This window comes from Mytilus trossulus, chromosome 14 (genome assembly GCF_036588685.1).
Source record: "Mytilus trossulus isolate FHL-02 chromosome 14, PNRI_Mtr1.1.1.hap1, whole genome shotgun sequence".
NCBI classification, from domain to species: domain Eukaryota; kingdom Metazoa; phylum Mollusca; class Bivalvia; order Mytilida; family Mytilidae; genus Mytilus; species Mytilus trossulus.
In genome coordinates this window covers 60,174,853-60,183,354 of record NC_086386.1, presented here as the reverse complement: position 1 = coordinate 60,183,354, position 8,502 = coordinate 60,174,853, and the positions used below count along the sequence as shown (strand labels likewise).

At 31.7% G+C, this 8,502-nt stretch overlaps 1 pseudogene; it reads right to left on the bottom strand.

Moving 5' to 3' along the window:
* Positions 1–627: 627 nt before the first annotated feature.
* On the bottom strand, positions 628–2,278 carry LOC134697936 (uncharacterized; annotated as a pseudogene).
* Positions 2,279–8,502: the final 6,224 nt, after the last annotated feature.

Below are 8,502 nucleotides of genomic sequence, written 5' to 3'. Positions count from 1 at the left end.
TTAAAAATAGAATGTCCGTTGCTTTTCGTTCGCAGGCTGTTTTTAACATTTTTGAAAAATAGCCAGTTTTATATCTGAATCCGAGCCTAATTCGGTGGGAATTTTGTTCGGAGATCTGCAAATTTGAACATCAATTTATTTATGCAATTCGTATGTAACATTTTTTTTCATTGGCTAAAAGTTGCCGTCAAATCCACAGTTGACCAGGCGTGACTAAAGAGGGACAACCGTTTTGAAATGATTGGATCAACAAATGAGCCGCGTCGGATAGAAATCGACCTTATGCAAAAAAAATCTCAATTTGAGTTTTGTTCATATTAATTTTGCTGATAGTCATACAATTTGAATACAAAAAACCGTTTTACTCTAACTTTCTTTTTTAAAAAAGTTTCTCCATTTCAAAGTTTTGACGGACAAACAATTTAACATCAGATCTCACGACAACGTCGGGAAAGTAACGTTATCGTGCATTGGTTTTATTCTGTATCGGTCCTTTTCTCGCAATAAAGAGAGACATGAAATCATACATTGGTATACAATATTTAATTTAATTTATAAGATTGTTACAATGAAGCAATACATGATTCTCAAGTTTTCAATCCAACTTACACCAGTATATGTAAAATGTTACTCCTTTGAAGCACGAGGACAAAATTCGTCATGGAAATTAAACTGAACAAAAGGACGGACTTCTTTTTACAGATAACGCCTTCTCTCCTCTGTCAGCCCTGCTGGCTGAATAACTTCTGGAAGTGTCGTGAGCAACACCGGTAGGTTTGCGCTTTCCTTTAGGAGGACCAGTCTTTTCACCGGTTCATCTAGAGTTTCTCTCGCAAATACGACTCCTACTTCGTCACTGGTAAATCTGAAGTGATGGAATTTTCCTATACCTCTGAGTGGTTTAAAATATTTAGTGAAGAAATTATCCCATCTGTACCACTTTAAGCTGTTTTCGTCATCGTCATTTTCATTGAAAACTTCTGACCTATTGCATTTGGCAGAATTGTCAACAATTTTAACCAGTTGAGAAACAGTGTTTACGTCCGACTTTCTAAAAAAAATTTCAACATGCCAAAACATGCGTCACATAAACATTTTGTGTGCCCAGCAATCATAAAATGCAAATTAATAGTTTTGTGTAAACCTTTTGCGCACCTCCACAACAGATAATGTAGAGTAGTTTTATTTTTGTTTTGTCACACGGAATTATCAGCATGAATATGACACGCTTTTTCACCGTAAGTATTACCTAAAGATAATGGTTGAGCATACTTAAACCAGCATTGGGTCCATGTGTCTGACTTCAATTTTCTCCGATTGTTTGTTGCTCATCAATCAAATAATTAGTTTGCATTGGAAAGTTTTCATCGCAAACTCCAAATATTTGAATCTTTCGAGGTGTTAAAAAGTAAAGAGCTCCAACTTGTTGAGACGAATGTGGCAAATGTACATATTGTGAAAAGTCAAAAGTGTAATTAACATTTTCAAATTTTTTTGAACATGGAGTGTTATACTTTCCTATTGGAGACTCAGCTAACTTTAATTCATCACGTGATCTTTGTGTAAATAATTCATAAAATTCACGCTTCGTCCGCGCAGACTGTATATGGTCAATTAATTTTTGAGTTGTCACTAATTTCGCGTCTTCTGAAATAGATCCGGAAATATCCTCCCTCAACTGAAACCACGTCTTACACAGATCCGTCTCTGGTTTCATAAATTGAATATGAGGGACACATGCATTCCAAACTTCTTTAAATATGGTTAGTTGAACATATTGTTGTTCTGAGTTAACGCATGAACTAACATATTTGGAGTGGACATATTTTTTGCTCTCGCTACAAGGTAGTAGAATAGGAGGGGTATTGTCGGTTGCCTGAAGCGCAGCCGGGAGAGGAAGACCAAATTCATCAGCATACCGCTTGATAAATTTTATCGTATTTTTTTTATCAAATGAATGTCCGTGATTCGATTTTCTTCCACTAATACCATGTGATCGAGGGATTACGCCATTTGCATTTAAGTGCTGTTTTAAACTTTTAAATTCGCTCCTCCCAATGTTATAGATATTTCTCCATGTGAACTCGCATATCTCAACTCCTTGAAAAGAATATCGGTATCGTTTTCGTTCTCTCTTTCCTCCTCTGAAAACCGAGTCTGTTATTTCTAAGTTTTCTAATTTTGAAAGCAAGTATATGTCACGCTCTGCTTTTGTAAATTTACAAACAGATAACGATACATCATAGGCCTGTTCTCTGAATGTGGAAAGCTTTGTAAAACATTTTTATATAACGTCAGAAACTACCTGTATGAAAACTTGTGAAACTTTATCGTACCGTTACTCGGTTTGACGTCGAATTGCATAAGGTCGATTTCTATCCGACGCTGCTCAAATGTTAGATTACTACTACATAATCTACAATAAAACAACACCTACCTTGAATTCGGCGTTTTTATGTACAATTATCCACATTTAAAGCGTCCAGGTAACGTTATAACCCCCAGTTTGTAAGTTTTCATTTGTATGACGACACGTTTACCCATGAAGTCTTTGCGCTAAAATTATTCATGAAGTTTCGCGGTTTTTTTCATTTGTCAAATTTCCACATTTTTCCAAATTTATTATCGTATATCTTTTTATTAATGCCTTAAATTTGGAATAACAGTACTGTAGTTGAAGAGTTGCCACCGCCAATTTTGATTTGACGGTGGCAAATCTTCAACTTCAGTGCTGTTATTCCTTAATTAGAACGAGCAAAATGTATTCAATACAAAGTAAATAATGTACTTTCAGAAAATGTTTTATTAGTATCAAAGTTAAAAGAATTTGACAAATAGTAAGATAACAGGCAGAAAATAATTATAATCAACAACAAAAGAAACGCATAAACTGAAGTGGAAAAGTTTCAATTGTCTTAGACTGCGTTAAAAGTGACTGTGCTTGCAAATGAGCTTAAACATGTACATAATGCTTGTTGCTGAGTTCATTTGTTTTAAGTCGGAGTATAGAGGCAAATTTTACTTTTTTTAAATAGTTTTGTATGTTTTATTAGTTTCGATTCTTTCTCATAGATGTTTTTATAAATTGTTTGGAAAAGATAAAGCAGGTGTAGAAAAAGAGAGAATAGTTTCAGTTTAAACAGCGTATCCCTTTATAATCATTAATTTTTGTATTATATAATGAAAAATGGCTAAATGTAAAAAAAAATAGAGATGTGACTTTTTTAATGAACGGTACAGTAAGCTCCATAATATCAAAATTTATGAAGATAGAAGTGATTGTAATTTTATTTTTTTCAGACAATTCAAAGTATTATGGACATATTATCTATATCTTTTTTCAAACTGATTACGTAAAGATTTATTAGTTTAACATTTTAAGAAAAAAAAGTTTTATCTTCAACCTCATATATATCACAATGTTTGCATATTCTTTTTTCTTTTTGAACTCTTTTAAACCTACATCTCTCTTTTTTAATTGTCACTTGCATAATTTTACATACTGATGTTCTATTTTCAAAACTATTGTTAAAAGACGTGTTTGTCCAGTTCATTAATTGTCTTTTATATTTGTCTAATGTATTTGTATGGGCTATAATATTTGAGAAAAAACATAAAATGTATCGTTTTTGCTAAGCCATTTATAAATTGTTCATATATTTATTACTAATTATTTAAAGAAAATTAAATGAAAATAAGTCTTGGCACGGTAATAAATTTAATACTTTTTTTATTATGAATGTACCGAGTTTGTTATGTCCCTAGTTTGTAATGTGCCGAGGTGTCTTGCTTCTGTCATTTTACACCAAATTTATGAAATTTAGAAGTCTTTTCAAATAATTCTCTAGAAAATATATCATTAGTTTTCAAAATTTATATTGTAAATATACAGAATGCTGTTACTCATATATAAATAAAAAATAAATTGTACCCTAACATCCAATCACAGCGCTCCTAATTTGATTTCCGTCACCTGTCTTGGGTACACAAAAGGTCAACCAAATGCTGGGAAAATTAAATAGTACTATTTTCCCATGAAGTAAGTACTTTTCACGATGTATTCTGATTCGTTGCTTTATGATGCGGCTGAGGTACATAAACAGATATTGTCTTACATGATAGAAAGAATAACAAGCTTTAATCGTCTCAGGATCAGACATCGAATGCCTGAAAATTAACTATGTGGGTTTCATGTATTTCGTTCCCTTCCAACTGTCATTAATTTCTTTTTACTTTGCAGAAATTGCACATTGAAATTCTAATTTGAAATATCAATCTTTAATACGCGTTAATGTGATTTGGTGTTTCGCAATATGAACCAATTTTTTTGCCCAACAATATATTACTAGTATAACCTCTGCCAAAATAGGCACACCTTTATAGAAGGAAGTAGGGTGAATTTAAACAGCATGGATGTGTATAGTAACGCACATTCTTAAATGAATTCAATCAATATCTAAAAATGCCACATTTCTGATACTAAAACAACAACCGCATGCACACATATAACCTAATTATACAGTTCTCAAAAGTTTTTATTTTTATTTTAAATATTTGTCATTGTCTTGATTTGCCTTTAACATTGTTTTGAATGCCTCTTTTTACAATCATTGATGTAGATAAAAAGAGGAATAACTTAAAAAAAAAAAAAAAAAAATAGAACTTCTTCCCATTTCATGTTTCTCTCCAAAGAAAGAAATTCCTCATTTGTTATACTGTACATTTTTTTAAATTTATAATCTATTACATAAATTCACAGTTTTTGCATAATTTTCATGTATTGATATCATTTATATCTCTAACATTGTCTATTGTAGAAAGTTTTAAATTTGCGATGTTATTTCATCTGACCGGGCGGAGCTTATGTTTTAAATTTTATTTGAAGATGTGTTTGATAAGGATGATTGCCGTAATTGTTATCGGAAACAGCCATTAATGGGACATTAACAACTATGTAAAGATTGATCGATTGAACCCATTGAAACTGTGTGATCTGTGTGATCAATAGAAATACAATTTAAGAACAAAAATCACAACAAAAGGCAAACAGAAAAAAGAAAAAAAACTTGCTCTAAACGACAATGGGTTCACTCGATCAATTTGTTGTTAATGTACCATGAATGGTTGTTTCCAAAAACAATATACACACTTCAGTGTCTTTGTTGTTTTGATACCCCTAACAGTTCTCTATAGCTATTAGTTGACATTTTGAGGACAAAGTTTCTTTTATAGTCGATATGATTTCAAACATTGGACAATCGGAAACTTTAACAAAGGATGCTTCAATAATATCACTAGTACTGCTTACTGTTGGTATAACTACAAAACAAAACAATAAAATTACGTCATAAAATGTTTGCATTATTTACATATTCTCTTTATATTACAAAATTTTATTTCGGGAGCCATCTTAGGACCACCTTCGGGTAGGGGATTTTCTCGCTGCGTTAATATCCACTAGCCTTTGACTGTTGTCTCTCTGTGATAGGGTTGTTTTCGCTCTGTGGTAGGGTTGTTATCTCCTTGACATATTCCCCATTTCCGTTCTCAATTTTATTATCTATTGTTTTTCGTTTAAAGATTTACTGAAAGTTCTGAGTTTACAACATATCATTTATGACAGATAATGAGTAGCGCATTGTTACAATGCATAGATTAGACAAAAGGTAAATGACCTTGTAAGTAAATAGTTACGAATAAAATAATAATTTTTTTTAAAATAATAAGTTAATTTCTGTCTGTTCTCTGATTAAAACAAAAAATAAAATAGCAAAAATATCGAATCCAAGGAAAATTCAACCAAATATGTAAATAAAAAGCTCCCACATATTAACCGAATGGATAACAACTGTCATATTCCTGACTTAGATCAGGCATTTTTCTATAGAGAAAATGGCGGATTAAACTTGCTTTTATAGATACAGTTTGTAGCTGAACCTCCCGTTTGTATGACATTTGTATTACATATGCATAACATTCCATTTACTAATTTGAAAATCATCGTTTCATATAACAATATCAATGATAAATGCAACTATCTACAATCTGTTTTACGGACAATTGTAACATTACAAACATTGTGGGTGAAATATCCAATCAAGTGTTTTCGTCCATGTGCTGATTACAATTTCTTGATTGGCAAATGAACACATGTCGTCGTATTGCAAAAAGACATTATCGTTGAGTGTATTACCACTGCCTACTCTTGTCGGGCCCTTCTCCCAGCTAATCCAAAAGTTTTTAAAACAAAGACAATACAAAAGATCAGTTTTGTAATAATTGTGAACCAATTGTTTATTGTTCACTGTTTTCGATATTTGTGATCGTGTATTGCCCCATCCACCTATTAATATGTAATAATTTGGGTCCGACAGACTTGAACTTGCATGCAATGTGATAAGTGCATTATCGCAGCCTTGAACTTCAAATTGCATAGAGGAATCCGTCTTTGAAAACCCTCCATAATCTGATAACTTCAACTCATTTAGGCTTCCACCAATCGTTTGGACAGTTATGCCTGCGGCTGAAAATTATATCTGTCATTATCAGAACATATTAAAACAATAGATATTTTCTTTCGTTACATCTTCTTACATCGGACTCGGACTTCTTTTGAACTGAATTCTAATATGCGTATTGTTATGCTTTTACTTTTCAACATTGACTAAAGGTATAGGGGAAGGGTAAAGATCTTATAAACATGTTTAACCCCGCTGCCAAGTCTGGCCTTTGTTAGTCTTGTATGATTCTTTATTCTAGTTTCTTGTGTATAATTTGGAGTTTAGTATGACGTCCACTATTACTAAACTTGTAAACATATCTTTTAAAGAGCCAGCTGAAGAACGCCTCCCGGTGCGTGAGTTTCTCGCTACATTGAATATCCATTGGTGGCCTTCGGTTGTTGTCTGCTCTATGGTTGGCTTGTTATCGCTTTGACACATTCCCAATTTCCTTTCTCAAAATGTTTGTTATCTAAAGCATGCAATGTAATAAAATCTCAATACATAAGTTGCACTTTGTAAACACAGCTGTGTCACAAACAACTCCCTGTTGTGATATAGAATATTATACAATTACTGTCTTTAAGTGAGGGTAATATGTGGTTTTGTTGACGTTTGAAGAACTGATATTCACTAAGTGGATATCAATTTTTCAAAAGTCAAAGTAATAGTGGCTTACTTTTAGCCGTGAAATAATTTCTTATTGGAAACTTAAATGTCTTTATTTGCAAGCGTGCAACCTATATTTATATACGGAGTCGTTTCATCCATGTAATTTAGTTTTTGTGAATTGTACTTTTATTCTTTGTTTTGCTACATAAATGATTTCATTTGAGGATGTATTCTTCTGACGTTCTTAGTCTCGTTGACGTCTTGTTCTGGTAGTATTTCCAAACTATGTAATACAAGTGGAAAATATCCACGAATTTTTAAAATGTTCTTATCAACCTTAACTCTGTGAAAAATTGATTATATACAATGTGTTTTTTCAAATTTTATTACCTAGCAAGTCAGTCTTTTAAGCCAAAGTTTTGAAAAAATGGGTGTGGGATACATGAAATGAATTACCAGAAGTATGTACATCTCATATCCCATTTATAACAAAGAAGTTGAAAAAAATTGAAATTTGTTCTAAAAACAGAGAAAAATAACAAAATTGACAGCAAGGTAAATTTGACATAAAAAAGCATCAAAATATTATAAAGTTTTCTTATATTAATCCCTACATACATTTTTTTAATTAAGTTTATTTAGATAAGTCCACATCATCTTTATTAAAAATTAAAAAAAAAGTTCAATTAGGAACTGGGATTTATTTCACAATAATAACCACAACTGTGTAAAAATGGATGAAAAAAGAGAACAACATCAGTATTGGGTACTTTAAAAGGGTCGTAGAAAAAAAAGGAAAGCACAACCAAATGATTTTATGTTCACCAATCACTTTTTTCAAAGTCATATTAACCAAAAAATCAGGTAAAGAAAAAAAGTTTAATTCCAGAAGTTTTTGGCTCCAACAAGGCGTACATCCTTTATTATTTTTAAAAAACACGATAGTATATACTGTACATATTTTTTTACCCTTATATTTTTATCATGGTCACAAAGAATTCATTTATTAGATTGAATAAGAAACACTTCTGAAACATTATATATTGATATTTTAATAGTTATCAAAGGTACACGGTTATAATTTTATACCACCGAAGATGCGCATTTTGTGTGCATAAGACTCACCAGTGAAACTCAGTTCAAAATAGTTATAAAGTCAAACAAGTACAACGTTGAAGAGCATACATAATTTGCCTTTGACAGTATGAATAATTAAAAATTGACAGTATATAATACCCGGTTCATTAAATTTGTCATCTGCAATGCATTAAACAAGTACAGGTCAAAATGTAATGACAATCAGACATAACGATAATGTCTAGCACCAAACATCATGATCATGTCATATTGCGTCTTAAGATATTGAAGTTATTCATATTTGTAACTTTTT